This window comes from Pteropus vampyrus, unplaced genomic scaffold (assembly GCF_000151845.1).
Source record: "Pteropus vampyrus isolate Shadow unplaced genomic scaffold, Pvam_2.0 Scaffold65, whole genome shotgun sequence".
Classification (NCBI taxonomy): domain Eukaryota; kingdom Metazoa; phylum Chordata; class Mammalia; order Chiroptera; family Pteropodidae; genus Pteropus; species Pteropus vampyrus.
The window spans coordinates 3048945-3067738 of NW_011888846.1; the positions used below are offsets into that span (position 1 = coordinate 3048945).

Consider the following 18794-nt stretch of genomic DNA (forward strand, 5'->3'; position numbering starts at 1 on the left):
CGGAATCTGATCTCCAGGAAATGGACAGACCTAACCTGAGGAACCTTTTTTAAATGCATTCTTTTAAAAATGCCAATGTTATGATGAGGCACACGGAAAGGTATTACAAGTTAAAGGAAACTCAAGAGACGTGACAACTAAAGTTTCCACAATAGAGGGTAGTCAATGTGATAGAAGATTTTATTGGAACAACTCACGTAATTGAAATACAGACTGTATATTAAAGAACCGCATCAGTTTCCTGAATTTGATAACTGTATTGCGGTTACATAAAAGAATATTTTTTTTTTTTTTAACGCCTACAGCACCTGGTCTTCCTAGGTGGTCTCCCATCCAAGTACTAACCAGGCCCAACTCTGTTAGCTTCCGAGATCAGACGAGACCGGGCACGTTCAGGGTGGCGTGCCATAGGCCATAAAAGAATAATTTTGTTCTAAAGAAATACAGTTTAAGTATTAAGAAGTAAAGGGGTATGAGGCATACAAACTCATCTCAACTCTCAGCATGTATATGTATGGGACAGAAAGAGAGAGACAGACAGACACAGGTAAGTGATGATAAAGCAAATGAGACAAAATGTTAAAAACTTGTGAAAATGTGTAGAGGTACACAGGAGTTCCCTTTACTATCTTGTAACTTCCCTGTTAGTCTGAAATTATTTCAAAATAAAAAAGCAAAGGGGGAACCCTGTAAATTCTCTGATTTATACAGAAGCTCACCAACTTAAAAACCTTCAACTTGTAAAATTTCGTAGGAACTAAAAAAACTATACATCCAATAAAAAGTACTACTCTTCCCACCAACAGGTGGAGTTAGTGGTCACTTGTTTAGTGTCATTTGCCTCTGGAGTCAAAATGGTCTCATGAACGGCCTTTTGGAACTAAGCTACATAGATTCCACAAATACTTCTGCCTCATGCTCATACAAAGAATAGTACGGATGAATATTATTTAATAAGGTGGTAGGTACTTTGGAAATCTCAACTTGGGGTACATTTCAAATCCCCCAGACTTCCCTTATTTTAATATCTGCCCCCAGAGCATGCCCCATACCCCACTCCCCATGGAGAATCATGGCTGTAGCAATTTACAAAGTAATGGAAAATTGTCGTAATCTTTCAAACGTACAAGAATGAAAGAAGGGGAGGGCAGGAAAATGGAAGTAAAGAAAAAGAAAGTGGGGGAAGCAAGAAGACCACAATCCGATGAGAGGTCGTGTGGTCTGGCGAAGCTCGCACAACCAGTTAATGGCAGAGGTAGGTCTTCGATGCAAGTCTTCTGTTTGCTAATCCTCAGTGCTTTCCACAATGCCAAATTACCCGCTCCCTACCAACCCTTAATTAAATGTTTAAATGCTGTGGCAGGGGGTGAAATATCTAGTTTCTCTCCCTCTTCACTTCTAAGAGAAGTTCATTAGGTGAACAAGATGACAAAGGAAAGAGCGTGCACAAGGGCCAGGAATAAAATCCTTTCTCACTGGCATTCAGGGGCGTGCCAATGGTTGAGTGTAGGATAATCAGAGGGCAAACAAATTAAAGAGAAGGGAAGCACGAGGAACTGAGTCTGGAGAAGGAGATATAAAGAAAGGGTAATGTCTGTCACAGGAAAAAGAAAAGCCTGTACATTAACCTGTAGGTAATGAAAAGGCAGAGTCCCTATAAATGGACTATGAAATGATATGGTTTTACAAGTTTCATTCAGAAGGACACACGCACACTGAGACCATATAATTCATTCCTACTGAATTCAGAAGTCTCAACAAATGAATACCTATGTGATGACTTCAAGTACAACCGATGAGGGATCTGTCGCAAAACGTTGTGGAAATCCCCAAATTTGAGTCTACTGCTGTGGCATATAACACATTAAAGTGTAACTAATTTTTTCACTTCTACAGACCTTTTCATGATTCTAAAATACTGAAAGAATTTATATTTACTTACACCGTCATACAAATTGCTGTGTAGACTGATTTACATCATGAATTTCAGTCACAAAGGAATCTTACATTTCACTCTTTAATTTATCCAAAATTCCTCTTCCTAGCTCTATAGCTTTTTGCTTCTCTTTGGTCACCAGCACTAGGAGTTGGCTCTAGTGGCATAAACTGTGCTGGCAGCAGTTATTACACACAAAAGTAGAGAATAACAAATTACATAAAGATGTACCTACTGGGATCAAATCTGTGCTCAACAAAATTACAAATCATCATGTCATATGCCCTCCAAGTCATTCATGGAATAGCAAATACCACAGGTGTTAATTTGTGAAAGACAGAGATCTATTCTATCAGCAACTGACTAGCCAAAAAAGCATCATGTACTCTAACAGTGAAGATCCCACTGGCCTTTTAAAAGTGACAATGCCCATGACAACATAAATATTGGCAAAGTGACTTGTAGCTTACACACACACACGTCTTAAAATAATTCTGGCAGAAGGATTTCAAGAAACCTTGTTTTAGTAAATTTACAAGCTAGTTTTCCATTAGAACATTTTATTAAGAACCAAGATGTTCTTAATAAATGGGTCTTTCAAGATGTTTACTCTTGCATAAGGTCCTGGGGCCACCCAGTGACCAGAAGGAGAGAATTTCCTGTATAAATACTGAGGTGCTGTAGAGACTGAAACACTGTTCATCATTTATCTTAACAGTCCTCTCAGATAAATATCACATTCAACTTAGGAAACTGAGGCTCAGAGAGGTTAAAAAGAGGGATATCTCTCAGGAGCAAAGAAATCTTTCCTAGAAGATTCCTCCTCTTATCCTTCTGCCCAACCCAGCCCCCCATAAGGAAGGCTTCCCTACCGACATGTCTCATTTGCTACAATTCCTTCTTATTCGTTTAAGTCTGCCAAAGAGGAAATGTCAGAAAAGTCTTCACAGAGATCTGATATTTGAGATGAGTCTTAACAAGTAGAAACTGGACAGATGGAGGGGAAATGGTAAGGACATTCCTGGCAAGAAATAATACTTACAAAGACAGAAGAATGGAAGAAATTGGCATGACAGGTGGATGTTATTTCTTTGCAGAAAAAGCAGGAGGGAGGGAGGGCGGGCGGGCGAACGTGCACACATGGGCGATAAAGTGCAAAGGGGACAGACTGGAGCCAGATCACGAAGCACGTACAACAGCGTAAGAAGAAACATGCGCGTTACTCCCCAAATCAAGATTTCTAAACTAAGAGACCATGCATTAAGCCCTAGAGTCATGAACTGCTCAGCTCCCCAAAACTATGAAAGTTGTATAATGAACACACAAAAAAATTTTCCTGGATCACAGCTATCAAATGATCTTCAAAGGGATGCGGGAATAAAAAGTGGTTAAGAACCATTATTGTCACGGTATAATCACAAGCAGGAATGTGTGCCGTAAGCTTTTTAGAAAGGTAACTGGTACCATGTATGGCAGTTGACGGATAAGAGAGAGAACCTTAAAAGCAAAGAGAGCACTAAGAAGGTTACTGCCCTATACCAGCCAAGAGAGAGGTACATTTTTAAAAACCTAATGCCAGAGACTTTTCAAAGGTAAACTTGCTATGATTTATCGACCATCTGCATTCTGATTGTGGGCTTTTGGGACTGAGCATGCCTTCTCATCCTACTTCCCATTTGAAGTTCACGTCCCTCATTCCATACCACTATCAGTACAAGCCATTAATCCAGCAGAGCAGCTGCGAGTGAAAGGGTCCCACTTTCCTCCACCTGCAACCAGCCACCAGTGGGAAACCAATCAGAAAATGCCAAACGTCCCAAAGAGGAAATGCTGATGGTCCAGAACAGGAGTTGGCACACAAGCAGAATACAGCCGTTTTTGTAAATTAGGTTTTACTGGAACCCAGCCACACATTCATTTACAAGTTACTTATGGTTACTTTCACATGACAGAGGCTTTATGGCTTGCAAAACAAAGCCTTAAATATTTACTAACTTGGCCTTTCCAGAAAGTTTGCCAACTCCTGGTCTTAGAGCAAAAACCGAGACAGATTCTACTTCAGAAAGCATTCTTTTATTACAAGAGATGGCAGTAGCACGCAGAGGAATGTAATGTACGTGGACCAATTCAGCTGTGGAACATCGGCGCCCTGGGAGCAGCTGTAGATACATTTGTAGTAGCTGCAAACTGTTGCTTATCAAACTGAACATACAAAATTCCAACTATTAATCTATTTGGAAAAATACCACTCATCACAAGCAACATACTAAGGATCAATGTTCTCAATCTAATCTAAATCCTGGTTCTTCTCCCTCATTCTTCCACTAAAACCTATCTTCTCTCTCCCAGGTTCTCTTTTAAAATGGAAAAAGAAGAAAATACTAAGATCCAAGTGTCAGCATGTAAAATCACTGAAGTATCTGCTCTGGGAATAAGAGTTTGGGCCTACTTGTGGAACCCTGGCCAAAAGGCAGCTAGGGAGGCATTTTAAATTAATGAATCTTAAACCTAAATTTCAGATATCAAATAGGTACTAATTATTTCAAAAAGGAACAAAAACGAAATTTTAGCTCATCGATTAAAATTAAGCTCCACTGGTGGCCTCTATGAGACTAGGTTGGGAAATTATGTGTATGGTGGTAGTGATGTTTTAACTTTTTTCAAATGACATGAAAACAAATACTGCCAACATATCTAAATAGATCAACTCCAGGTGGCTATACAAAAAGAACTATTTCAAAAATAAAAGTCTCATAAATACATCATCCATTCCCAAAAGCCTAAGACACAATTTTCTTCAAAGGTTTTTGTTTAGCAACCTGTTGTGTCAATAACATGTTCAATACAGGATTCATAGAATAAGCAGATAAACCGATTTTAGATACGCTGAATCAGGGCTTCTCAACCTTGGCACTACTGCCACTTGGGATTGGATAATTCTTTGCTGAGCGGGACTTTGCTATGCACTGCAGACTGTTCAGTAGTATCTGTGGACTCTATTCACTAGATGCCATTGACAGTTTTGGCAGCCAAAAGTCTCCAGATACTGCCAAATGCCCCCAGTGGGGGCAAAATCGCCTGGGTTTAGAACCACTGCTCCAAATGAATTAAAGTTCTTGATGATTTCTAAGAAAAAGATTTCAATCGACTTTTTCTGCTTTGCGTATATTTAAAGTAATTATATGAATAGTGTAGTAATGATGCATATTATGTAAGCAGGTTTTCACGAGTCTTTTGTCAATTCATATCTACTGCAGCGCTTTTTAAAACCAGCGTTACTTAAATGTGTGGCATGCAATAACAGAACATATTCAAAATATATGGTATACATCCGTGAAAAAACCTCCAGTTGAGATAGTGAACATATACCCTGTCGTTCTCAAAGTACTTGGCTTCCTTCATCCAGCATGTTTATTCTGAGAGTCATCCATGCTGCTGTATCAACAGTTCATGCCTCTTTACTCCCAAGTAGCATGGGCATATCATAATTTGTTTATCCATTTCTCTACTGATGGGCATTTGGGTTTTAGTGGTCATTACAAATAAAGTTGCTGTGAATATCAGTATACAAGTGTTTTCTGTTCAGGAAATAGCTAGGTGTGAAACAGCTGGTGGGTCTATATTTAACATTTTAAGAAACAACCAAACTGCTTCCTAAAGTGTCTGCACCATTTTTCAGTCTCAACAGCAAAATAGAGAGTTCCAGCTCTTTCACACCCTGGCCAACAGCTGGTGAGGTCAGTCTTTCTGATTTTAGCCATTCTAATTAACAGGTGTGTATGGTAGCTCACTGTAATTTTAAGTTTCACTTCACTAATGACTAATATTATATTTGTCATACAAATATTTTTGAGTTTTATATATTCTCGATATAAATCCTTAGATATTTGATCTGTAAATATTTTCTCCCACCCTGCAGCTTGTCTCTGCGTTCTCTGAACAACATCCTTCAAAGAACATACATTTCTAATCTGATGAATTGCACTTAATCGATGTGTTATTTTATGAACTGTGTGTTGGCATCATTCCTAAAAAATACTTGCCTAACTTAGGATCACAAAGATTTCCACCTGTTTCTGTCTAAAAGTTGTGTAATTTTAGGTTTGACATTGAGGTCTATGATTCATTTCTTGTATACAGTACAAGATGTAGACTCAAGTCCATTTGCTTGTGTGCGAATATCCAACTGTGCCAACATTTGCTGAACAGACTAACCTTTCTTCACTGAATTGCCTTCGTGCTTTGTTAAAATTCAAGTGTCCACATATTATTGACTTATTTCTGGACTCTTTCCATTGATCTATTTATCTTTACACCAAAACTACCTTGTTTTGATTAGTTTTATAATGAATTATGAGATTAGGTAGTATTAGCTCTCCAACTTTGTTGTTCTTTTTCAAAGTTGTTTTGCTATTGTAGGTCTTTTTCATTTCTACAGGAATTTTAAAATCAGCTTGCCAATTTCTACAAAAAAAAAAAAAGCCTGTTAAAATTTGGATTAGGATTGTGCTGAATAAACAGGTCAATTTCGGGAGAAATGTCACCTTAGCAACGAGTCTTCCAATCCATGAACAAAGAATACTTCTTTCTCACTTACCTGTTAATTTTGTTCAGCAATGCTATGTAGTTTTCGGTATTTCATACGTGCTGGTACTGTCAATAGTGTTGGTTTTACTAAATTTCGATTTCTCACTGTTCATTGCTAAAGAAGTACACTAATATTTATATGTTGATCCTGTACCCCGCAACTCTACTAAACTCACTTCTTAGTTCTAGTAGCTTCTTTCAAATGTTCCATCAGATTTTCTATAGTCATGTCATTTGCAAAAAAAAAAAAAAAAAGAAGGTGGGGTCACTTTCACTTCTCCATTTTAGATGCCTTTTCTTTCTGTTTCTTGTTTGTCTACATTGGGTAGAACCTCCAGCACACTTTGGAACAGAAGTGGTGAGAGTAGATGACCTTGTCTTATTCCTGATCTTAGGGAGAAAGTATTTGGTCTTCTGCTATTAAAACTACATTATCCGTAAGTTTTTCAGAGGTGTCCTTTACTGAGTTGGAAGTTCTTTTCCAATCCTAATTTGCTCAGAGATATTATGTGAAATAGGGATAAGGCTGTCAAACGCTTTTCTCTTTTTGCATTTATTGAGATGATCATACGGTTTCTCCTTCTTAGTTGGTTAACAAAAGTAAATTATATCGATGGCTTTTTAAATGTTCCACTAACCTTGCATTCCTGGAATAAACCCCAACTGGTCATGATGCATTATTTTTTAAATAAACTGTTGCAGTCGATTTGCTATAATTTGTGTAGAATTTTTGCACATGTGCTCATGTGGGATAATTCTGTGCAATCTTCTTTTCTCATGTCTTTGTCTAATTTGAATGTAAGGGTAATGCTGGCCTCGCAAATTAAGTTAATAACTATTCCCACCTCTATAATTTTCTGAAAGTGTTTCTGCAGAACTGGTATAATTTACTCTTGAAATAAATTCGATTTCTTTAATAGATACAGGGCTATTCAGGTTCTGTTTCTTCCTGAGTGAAGTTTGGTAGAGTGTATCTTTTGAAGAATTTGTCTATTTCATCTCTGTTGTAAAATTTATAGGTATAAAGTTGCTCATAATATTCTCCTGTTATCCTTTTATTATCTGTAGAATCTTTACTGATGCCACCTCTGTCATTCCTGATATTAACCAGTCTGGTTAGAACTTTATCAATTTTATTGATCTTCCCAAAGAACCATTGTTTGGTTTCGTTGATTTTGTCTATTATTTTTGTTTTATACATTGACTTCTGCATCGATCTTTGCTATTTCCCTTCCTCTAATTACTTTAGTTTAATTTCCTCTTTTTCTAATTTCTTATGGTGGAAGCAGAGGTCAGTAATTCAAGACCTTTTTTTCTTTTCTAATACAGGCAGGCATTCAGGGCTACAAATTCTCCCCTAAGTTCTGCTTTAGTGGCATCTCACAAATTCTGATATGTTGTTTTCATTTTCATTCAGTATGAAATGCTTGCTAATTTCCTTTTGATCTCTTCTTTGACCCATAGGTTATTTAGAATTGTGCTATTTCGTTTCCAACTATTAGTAAATTTCCCAGTTTCCTGATAATAATTTCTAATACCATTGTTATCAGAGAACATAGGTTTTTTTAATCCTTTTAAATTACTGAGACTTGTTTTATAGCCCAGATGATGGTCCATCATAGAAACCGTTCTGTATGCACTTAAGAACAGAGAAGAATATTCTGCTGTTGTTAGATGGAATAGTCTATAAACATTAATTAGGTCAAACTGGTTGACGGTATGGCTCAAGTCCACTATGTCTTTGTGATTTTCAATGCTCAGACAAGGGTACTGAAATCTCCAACTAAAACTGAGGATTTGACTGTTTCTCCTTAGAGTTCTATCAGTTTTTGTTGTATGTATTTTTGAAATTCTGTTATTAGGGGCACACATGTTTAAAACTGTTTTGTCCTCTTAACTGACCTCTTTATTATGTAATAACATCCTTTATCCTTGAAGATAATCTTTGCTCTGAATGAAGTCCAGAGCAAAGATTATCTGATATTAATATAGCTACTCCATTTCTCTTTTGACTAGTTCCTTTTCCATCCTTTTACACTATTGCTATCTTTAACGTAAGCTTCTTATAAGCAAGGATACAGCTGGGTCTTGCTTTTTTATACAATCTGACAATCTCTGCCTTTTAATTAGTGTGTGCAGACCACTTACATTTGATGTGATTTTTGATATGGTTAGGTTTATTATCTTGCTATTTGTTGCTATCTGCCTCATGTTCTTTCCCCCCGTCTTTTTATGCCTTCTTTTGAATTAGATGATTATATCTTCTGATTCCACTTTCTTTCTTTTGTTGGCTTATTAGCTGTAATCCTTTCAAAAACAGGATTACTTTAGGAATTATCGTATACCTCTTTTAACTTACCATGGTCTACTTTCAAGTAATATACCACTTCACATACAGATAAGAATCTTACAATGGTATACTACCTCGTATCATATTTTGCCTGCCTAAGTCTCTGTACCTGAGGTATGCTACCTCTTTGCTAAAATGGGACAGAAGCATCACAAAAGTGTAAAAGGAATAATACCAAAAAACTGAGACCTTCTCCTTGGCTTCACTTAAAAAGGAAAATTAGAACTGAAAATGAAATAGATATTTAAAAATTTAAACTCTACAACTATACCACCTGGGTCCGTAGTTCTGCCTCTTACGTGTTGTATAAACTTAGGCAAGATAGATAGCTTCCCTGTCTCTTTTTTTACCTCTTTAAGATGAAGATAACAACAGTACCTACATCACCAGGTTATCCTGACTATCCAATGAGTTAATATAGGTAAAATGATTAGAAGAGCACCAATCATCTATTAAATGATTAATAAATAGCAAGACCCATTATTCACAGTGAATGAGGCAGTATTTTTAAATTCTCTACTCGTTACCTAAAATAATCTTGCTTACCCAGCCCACACTGGGTTGCACTGCTCTAAGTAAATCTGCTAGCAAATTAACTCTTCAGGCTCTTTTAGTTGCAAGAAATTTCTTCAAATTGCTAGCACTATTTACTGAACATCTGTTATGTGCTCCTCATTGTTCTAAAAGCTTTGCATGTAGTCTACAGCCATGCCACCCTGAACAAGCCCGATCCCGTCTGATCTCAGAAGCTAAGCAGGGTTGGGCCTGGTTAGTACTTGGATGGGAGACCACCTAGGAAGACCAGGTGCTGTAGGCGTAAAAAATAAAAAATAAGGGATTGTAAGCTGACAAGGTCCTTGCAACCTGTGAGGTCAACCAAGGGTTGCCTCACCTAAAAAAATAAATAAATAAAAATAGAAGCTTTGCACGTCATCTCATTTAATCCTCGCATCAATCTTAAGAGGAAAGGTATTATTTATGACACGCGTTTTACAGATGAGGAATGAGACAAAGAAGTTAAACAACCTGCCCAAGGTCACACAGCTAGGAAAAGACAAAAGCCAGAATTCTACTGGCAAAAGTCTAACACCAAAGCTTATACTCTTTCCTGGGAAAAAACTAGATGTGGTCTCAAGAAGGGCAGACGATACTAAAATACCAGAGTAATGGAAAAAGAGTATTTACAGAACCAGAAACCAGAATTCTCAATCTCATGCTCTGTGCCTCTCTCAGACCACATGGTTTCTCTCTTGGAATTCTGTGCTTCTCTGGGTACGGATGCTCAACTCTTTGCTAGCTACCAACTGGTTTCCTCATCTCCTTTATCATTTCTGTAATTCATAGCCTCTGCTTACACTGGACTTACTTTCCAGTCTCTTCAACTTCAGTTTGACAGGCCTCTAAACTAATGTATTCTTCCAGCTTCAACTCACTCCCATGGCTCAATGGCAAATTAATGCCATGCTTCCTATAAATGGCTATAATTTTCCCCACTAGACAATCCTAGGTTGTTAGCTGGCTTACAAATTAGCAGCCCTTAGGTCAAATGCAACTCCTGGACCAAACAGCTGCAATATAGTTCTACATGGTAAAACAAACGAAAACACATAGCTATTGAGAGTTCTTCCGCAAAGTGCTGTAGGAAAAGTAGATTTCCTTCAAAGGAGCTGTGGGCAGATCGGAATTATAAAACGCATATCGAAAACACCGAGTCAGCCAAGTCACCACTAACCTGGGGCTTGAAAGTCCTGTCAATGTTTCTAATCTATTTAGTAATAATAATTACACAGTTACAAATACAAATTCTGATTATTAAGGAGGTCACGTAATTTATAGTGTTGCACAAGTAAGACATGGGTCACAGGTCCAGCTACTGCTAAATCGAAAGCTTCCCTACTATGTTGACAATCCTGCCACAAGAGAAGGAAAATCTACTGTCACCTGTCATTTTCAATTCTGCTCAGAGACGGAAGTAGTCAACATCAATAACCCTATCCATTCCTATAGCTATGTCCGTTGGGCCAACTGGACTGAGGCAGATGAGGGGTCTAGAGGTGTTGACATTGTTTCTACAGCCAATTCAGAGTTGCCCACACTGTTTTGATAAACAAGTGCAGCGCACAGAAGGCTTCGACAGCAGTACTAGTTCCCAAGTTCAAAGCCCTGAAGTGAGATCTTTAAAAACCTTATTGCAGATGAGTTCTATCCTACACCTTAATGACAGAGGAAGACTTTGAATTTAAAACTTTCTGCTACATAATTAGCTAAGACCAAGTAAGAGAGACAGAAAAGAAAACGTAACCAAAACTTATTAAAGCTAATTTCCTATCAATGTTGTTTTAAGCCTTTCTGTTGGGAAGATTACCTAATCCATCTTTAACTAGAAGTCTTTTAGTTCTTTTTAAAGAAGACACGTTCTAAACTGTTTGGATTTTCTTCCATCTTCACATACAAATTTTAAATCTACAGCCTCAAGAAGAGAAGAAACAGTGAGAAGCTAAAAGTTAGCAACAGTATATGTACTCATCATTTTAATTCTAATCTGCTTCATTTCTAGAGGCTGAATAACTAGTCCCACCTTACCAAATGCAACTGTATTTTTCGCCCCATCCAGTCGACCTTTCGACCCAGAGCACGCCAAAAAGACTCATTCCTGTTGCTTTATTTTCAGTCACTGTTCTCCAACAGGTACATGTTCTTTCCACCTGAACGAAATACGTTCCTTAAGGACCACTCCTGCCCTCACCAAGCCCCCTCTCCTGTGAAGTGCACTTCAACCTGACACAGAGCTGCATACGGCCTTATGTTATTTACGATCGTTTCATACTATTTCATCTCTTACCAAGATGTAAATGACTAAGACTTACATTTCTATGATAACATTCACCAATACTATGCTCACAGAAAACAGTCAAAAAAACGGTTGACAAAACGAGCAAGTCAGAAGCAGTTTCTAATCCATAAGATACCCTCAAAGTGTTTCTCTTTTAGATGTATCCCTGACACCCCAGCTTTCAGAGATAGGGTTGAAACTACACAAGCCGACAAAAAATATACCAGCAAATCACAACTGTGGAAGAAAAGCAACAGAGGTTACCCTAACGACAACTTACAGAATAAAAGTTACGTCAATCAAACACACACTAATCCCCACCTACGAAACCCTAAACTCTATAAAGATTTCAGCACATTCAGAGAAAAGCATCTTAAAAGCAGCAACAGAAAATATACAGATTTGTCATGCAAACTAATTCCAGAAGGCCAGGAATGTTCTGGTCAAATCCTGGGAACCTAGTGGTCTAAAGACTAATTTACTCCAGTAACCCTAGACTTCTAGAGCAACCACAGATACAAGAGAAGGTAGGCTGTGATTACACTTGCTCTTCAAGGTCCTGAGACAGAGTGAAGATCTACTTCAGCTAAGCACTTTGCTTACACTTTCTCATTTATCTTTACAATGATCCTAGGAGAGGACACTCTTATGCCTATTTCACAAATAAGGGAAGCTGAATTTTAAAGAAATTAAGTAACTTGCCCAGATTCATCCAAACTTCAAGCACAGGATTAAAACCACTGCCTATGACACACACAAAAAACTAATTTTAAATTTAACTTGGTAAATTATTTGACTGATTCCAAGAAGACTTGGATCCGCTATTAGAAATTTAAGGCAACACGAAATCATAGTTTTGATAGTCACATTCCTTTCAATGTAAATTAAACTATAGGCTTCTATATTCAATTAAAAATATAACTGATAATTTTTAGACAAGACCTAACCAAAATTAATGTTTCTCAAGCAAGCACTTCTGAGTATATTATTCCTTGTTCAAAACACCATCAGTGGCATTTAACTTTATGACAGTTGGCCAGCCATTTGGATAAAAAGACAAAAGACAGATCTTATTAAAATAAATAGGATGAATTAAAGATGAAAAACATTTAAGTCATAAAAATATTAGAAATAAACACAGGTAAATGGCTATTCCTGTCTTTTGCTCAATTGCTTTAAAATTGGGGTGCCTGTATTTTTTTTTTTTACTCATACATTTTACATACTATGGATACAAGTCCTCTGTCAGATTTAAGTACTGCAGGCACTTTTTCTAGTGTGTCACTTACCTTTTCACTCTCTTAATAGTATCCTCTGATACTAGAGAAGTTCTTTAATGAAGAACAATTTATCAGCCTTTTCTGGTTGTTACTTTTTGTGTCCTACTGAAAACAAATCTTTGCCTACCATAGGGTCATGTAGGTATTTTTCTGTTTTCTTCTAGAAACTTTATTTTTCATCTTTCATATTATATCTACAGTTGCTTGAAGGAGCATGTTACAAAACTATTTCAGAAAACAGGGGGGGAAAGGGAAAGCTTCACTGCTTATTTTATGAAGCCAGCAAAATATGTACATATAAACCCTTGATAAATTTATCTACTGATAAATGTAGATTTTAAAAAACTGTAAGACAATGGCAAATCGAGTTCTGCGGTGTGGGAAGAAAAAAGGGAATGCAACACTGCTAAGTAGGGTTGGACCCAAAAATGCAAACAGGAGATAATCTATTAATGCAATACATCCTATTAGCAGATTAATGCAGAAAAGACATATGATCATCTCTATGGCTACAGGAAAAAAACACTTGATAAAATCAATATTTAGAATATTTTTAAAAACTCATACAAAAATAAGACTAGAAAGTATTTCTTAATATTTTACAGTTATCTATCAAAAACATATAGTAAGGTAGGGGAAATAGGGAGAGGTCTGTAAAAAGGTATAAATTTTCAGTTATGAGATGAACAAGGTCTGAAGACAATGTATAATGTAATTATAGTTGACAATGAACACTATATTGTATAAGAGAAATTTGCTAAGAAAATAGAACTTAAATGTTCTCACAAAAAAAAGTAAATATGTGAGGTGATGAGTGTGTTAATTAACTCAATGGGGGGAATCTTTCGCAATGTAAATGCGTTATATCACCACATTGTTCACTTTAAATATCTTACAATTTTGTCAATGATACTTCGATAAAGCTGAAAAACATAATTAATAATATCCACTATGTTTTCTCTTTTCTGCACAATGTTCCTTTCTTATTAATGTCTATTTGTGTGTATAATTTACTTATTTATATATTAGTTAGTTGAAATATAAACATATTTAAAGGTAATATTTTTATCTGTTATTGCTGTATACCGAGCACCAAGAATTATTCCTGGCACAGAGAAAATGCTCTGTGATCTTTTTTTAGTGAATAAAGAAATGAATGGTTTCTAAATCAAAGTTTGCATTTGGGAAAAAATTATAGTACTTTCTTTTGACATTTCTGTAGAAATGAGCAGATATATAGGCTAAGTTTAGGTATATAAAAATAAACAAACATACATATTACTTATGTATGAAAATATTGCTTAGATTACTAAAATAACCATATCTGATTTAAATTAAAAAACTAGAGTAAGATTTATTTAATGATAAGGTCACAGATAACTCTTATTAAAGTCAGGAATAGTGAATTCAGAACCATCTACCTTGAGTGAGCCCCAACACCGCCTGGTGAGCAATCACACTGTATTTCTCTATTCTACAGACTTTTCCACTCTTGGATAGATGATTATGTCCTATTTTCCCCTCTTCTTAAACCTCCAATACCACACTCCCATTCTTCCCTACTCAGCTAATGATCTTGCTTCCTATTCACTAAGGTAAACAGAAAACCTTGGATGAGAACTTCCTCAAGCCACCACCATCCTGTCTCTGTCAACGCATTCTGCCTGCTCTCCCCTCTCTGTAGATAAAACTCTCCCTACTCCTAGGAAAGCAAAGTAATCCTTCCACCTGGGCACAGATCAGGGGTAAGGGAACCAGAGTCCACGCCGCCTCTGGCTGCTTTCGTGCTATGAAAGCAAAGCTGAGTAGCAGTAACAAAAACTGTATAGCCCACAAAGCCTAAACACCACCTAGCGCTTTAAAGAAAACAATGTGCTGACCTCTACGCTAGATCTTCTCTCTTCTCATCTAATATGGACAGTGCTGGTCGAAAGGGCCCACGAAGTTCCACACACAAGAAATGAAGTAAGACCTGCACAAGAAGTGTACAAGATCAGGGACACAGCAAATATACTGACGACAAAGAAAAGGTCTTAATGGGGACAGGTTACATGTGAAGGATGAAGACTGTAGAGCATGACTTTTCAACAACCACTTGAAGCTAGAAAATTACAGTGTAATCTCTTAAATTTTCAGTGAAAATTATTTCACCTTGGAATTCTCTACTCAGACCAGCCAAATTATCAACCAGGTGTCAGGATAGAAAAAAAGATAATTTCAGCAATACAGACAATCTCAAAAAGTTCACCTCCTCAGACACTTTCTTAAAAGTTACCAAAACAAAGGTGTCGATGGAGAAAGAGGAAGGCATGGATCCAGAGACCATGGGCTCTAACACAGGAAAAAGGCGGGGGAAAATCGCAGCATCCCGATGCAGTGAGATCTCAAGCCAACGCCATGCAGCAGAAGTGGGGAGCCAAAGGACACAAAGCCCTCTGATTTTTCCAATTAAAAAAAAAATGGATCAATTACTCGATGTATTTGAAAATAATGGGACGACAGGCTCTAGAAAAAAATTAGAGACAAATAGGAAACTAAGCAAAAAAACAAAAAGAAAGAAAAAATTTTAACTCTAAGAGTTACAATCATAGTACATAGCAAGGTTCACTGGTGGACGTATTTGCAAAGTGATAATAAAGTAAACGACAAACACTGATTTAACCAAAAGCGTGACATAACTACATGGGAGATAAATGGAGAGGAAGTTCAAGGTGGCATAAAAATCCTAAAGCGGACTCATCTTCCACAGTAGGAAGCCAAGAGAGAATACCTAAAATTGAAAAACAAACAGCATTTTAAAATATGGAAGTAAACACCAAAGAAACAGCCAAAAGCATTGAAAATGGCTGCCGAGAGTTGAGGCCTGGGAGGGAAAGTTCCATGACCAGGCAGGGTGGGGGACTGATGTTTCCCACCATATGGCTTATAGTATAATTTTCCTTTTAACTGCACAGCTTATTATTTAAAGTAAAAAACTAATGTGCTCTTTAAAAAAAAAAATAATAAAACTAGTGGTCTTCTATCGTTTAATATCAATTAATTCACTCACTCCACAATGATTATCTGGACATTGACTACGTGCCGGGTATTTTTCTAGGTGCTAGGATTACAAAAGTGAACAAAACGAAGTCCTCGCCCTCATGAAGCTTATATCCAGAAGGAGGCAGATAATAAGCAATTAATGTATGCTGTGACGTCAGATAAATTAATGTTGTGGGAAAAAAACAAAAGTAAGGGTAGGGTGTGGTGGGGATGCTACTCAGGTTGAGTTTTCACAAAAGGCTTTCCAGGAATCAATCTAAAAAGGAAACTCTGTTTTGAGAAAAGGTTGTGTAAGTAAACTAACAGAAGAGTATCGATAAAGTTCAAGGTGACAGCTTCATGGTAAGCCTCTCATGTATCATTCAAGAGCCAGTACCAAAGTTCTCCGCAGTGACACCCATAAATCGCCAGGGACCCTCAACCTAAGTCATATGAACACTGCTATTTATACTCTTCTTAAAACCCTAACTAGCCGTTATTTATTAAAGTGACTGGGTAAATTTATACTCAAACTTTTTTCTTTCCATAGATGTCCCACATGTCAAATTCCGGTCTTTTATTCCTATTATGTAGTTAAAAGTTTTCTTAAATCATAAGCTAAAGACATTAGTCAAGAAAAACCCCAGATTAATTCCTTCCAAGTTACCACAATTTATCACATCTCATGTTCATTCTCTCACAATAGAGGAATCCTAAACCAATGGGAATAACACACATTTAAAGAAACAATTTATAGGGTAATGCAAGACATTCACTTTACTCTCCAAGGAAACTTACTCAGGCTGAGGCAGAGTTTCAAGCTGTTTGAACTCTCTTTTCATCTATAACTGGGTAACTTAAAAAATGTAATATTCAGACTGAAGCGACAATTTATCCCAAATACGTCTGTTATACAATAAAAACCTCATATTCAAAAAATAGAATTGATTTTAAAATGTCTTATTCTCAAAACACTTCTACTATTAAAAGTAACTTCAAACTGTCTTTTACATAACTGTCTTTTAAAAAGCAATACTTTTAAACAGGCTTGAAAGTTTAACAAAAAGAAAACCAATTCATTTAATTAAATTTCACTTCACGGTTGAGTTTAAAGTTAAAGCTACGTAGAAATGTCTGGAGAAGCGGACCAGTAGCTGTGCTGTACGCTGACCGGCAGCACTAGACGGTGACACTCTTCCCAAAGTGGAGCGACTCCTAATACACATAAGGACTACAATCTGCGCTTCCATTCACTGCCTACTGGCCACCTGTGTGCTTCACATCTTCAAAATCTGTCTCCTCATCTAAAAAATGGAATATATGCTGCCTATAGAGGGTCAATCCTGTCAATGAGAAGTACCAAAATATTTAAATATCTATAATACATTAAAAAAAAAAAAAAAGCTTTGTGATTTGTAAAGAACTACATCAATATTTGCCCCATATTTGACAAAAAAGGAAAGAATCACTTTCGGTCAAACTTTTCTGATTTTAGCAACTAATGATTATGAGTCTATGGAAGAACAGTCGGACACTGGTCCGTCCACTCACACACACAGCCAAAAAATGATTTTTTAAAAATTTTGACTTAAAAAGTTAGACTCCCTTATAAACAAGTGCCAAAGAGAGAATATTTTTAGCCAACATTTCATTTAACTATATAAACCAAAAGAATAAAACTGTTTAATCACAAGTAAACTGTGCATCATCTGGCTTCAGGTAGAATGTGTATTTCTGGTATACTTAGGAACCAGACACCCAAAGTTTATAAACATCAGCACATTTTTAAAACAATACTTACTGCTATTGTTCACTTATGAATAATTCCCACTATTCTTAGAAGGAAAAACACAAGCCATATCCTTAACTCCAAGTAACTCATCAGAGGAGTTTTTACTTCTTAAACTAACATTAAACAGTGTTGACACTGAAGCAGACAATTTGCCTACTTACCCTCTGAGCTCCATCAGGGCACAGACCTGCTTTTTCTTTGCTATATCTCCAACATCTAGGCAACTAACTGGTACCAATTAGGTACTCATGTGTAGGATGAGTGAATGAATGAATGAATGCACAAATAAACTTGGTCTCTGAACAAAAGCCTAAGTGCTTTAAGCTGCAACAGAACAATTTCACCTATATATCCTTTATTCACTATAAACAACTACTCTCAACTATAAAGACATAATACACTGAAAAAGACATGTACCTAGTAAACACACACACACACACACACACACACACACACAAATATATTATTCACATAGGTAATAGAAGTACACAAAGTAAAAGATTCACAAACCAGTTTTTTAGTTAGATTTTCTCTCAGAAAATTTTGGTGTGGTCTTTCTGATATTAAATATATATATCTCAGAAAAGCGTGTTGCGATCTTGATAATGTAAACACAATCTCTAAAGTTTTGTTGCAATCTGGAATAATTTAGGCAAAGTGAACAAAATTTCCAGATTCTAAGGGTATTTTGAAAATTCAAATTCCTTAATTCAGTGAAAGATAGAATAAATTAGGGGAGAAAAAAGTATATCCTAGCATTTCAATATTATATTGAATTTTAAAAAGGAAAATAAACTGCTTAAAATAAATTACACAAACTATTTATACAAAAAAAGCATCTAATGTCCTTATATTTGATCTTTAAGCTAACAAGACAAGTTATTTTCCAAACCTTTAAAGCCAGATGATAAACTTTATGTCTACAAAGCTTGTTAGAGATTATTTTTATTAAAACATTGTTTGGATAAGTTATAATTTTAAAGTCTACAGTAAGA

At 36.4% G+C, this 18794-nt stretch overlaps 1 long non-coding RNA gene, 1 other non-coding gene and 1 pseudogene across 2 annotated transcripts in view; 1 reads left to right on the plus strand and 2 right to left on the minus strand.

The window, feature by feature from the left end:
* LOC105292850 overlaps nt 1-15931 on the minus strand; it is a 26172-nt gene extending 10241 nt beyond the window's left edge. Inside the window, exon 1 of the long non-coding RNA XR_895938.2 lies at nt 14867-15931. This is a non-coding gene — a long non-coding RNA (uncharacterized LOC105292850). The remainder of the gene's footprint in view (nt 1-14866) is intronic.
* LOC111740568 lies at nt 297-413 on the minus strand (annotated as a pseudogene).
* LOC111740545 lies at nt 9572-9690 on the plus strand. Its single transcript, XR_002780643.1, has one exon. It is a non-coding gene; the product is annotated as a 5S ribosomal RNA (ribosomal RNA).
* Nucleotides 15932-18794: the final 2863 nt, after the last annotated feature.